Source organism: Abrus precatorius, unplaced genomic scaffold (assembly GCF_003935025.1).
Source record: "Abrus precatorius isolate BTA unplaced genomic scaffold, Abrus_2018 Scaffold0, whole genome shotgun sequence".
Taxonomy (NCBI): Eukaryota; Viridiplantae; Streptophyta; class Magnoliopsida; order Fabales; family Fabaceae; genus Abrus; species Abrus precatorius.
The window spans coordinates 934,495-934,737 of NW_020874290.1; positions in this window are offsets into that span (position 1 = coordinate 934,495).

Genomic DNA, 243 nt, shown 5'->3' on the forward strand with positions numbered 1-243 from the left:
CATAATGGGTATAGGAACCTCAAATAAAATTATCCTTTGTTCCTATCTTATGAACTTTAAGGTGTATGAAGTTTCATTTCCTATTTGATATTTTCATTTTAGTGGGTAGATAGAGAATCCATTTAACTTAAGTTGATCTAGGCTAGAAGCAGACCTATGTCAGGATAACCCTTCTTTGAAACACTTTGGTAGTGCTCTTAGATTGTAATCCAAATCAAAAATCAGAGCACAAGGAATCATATC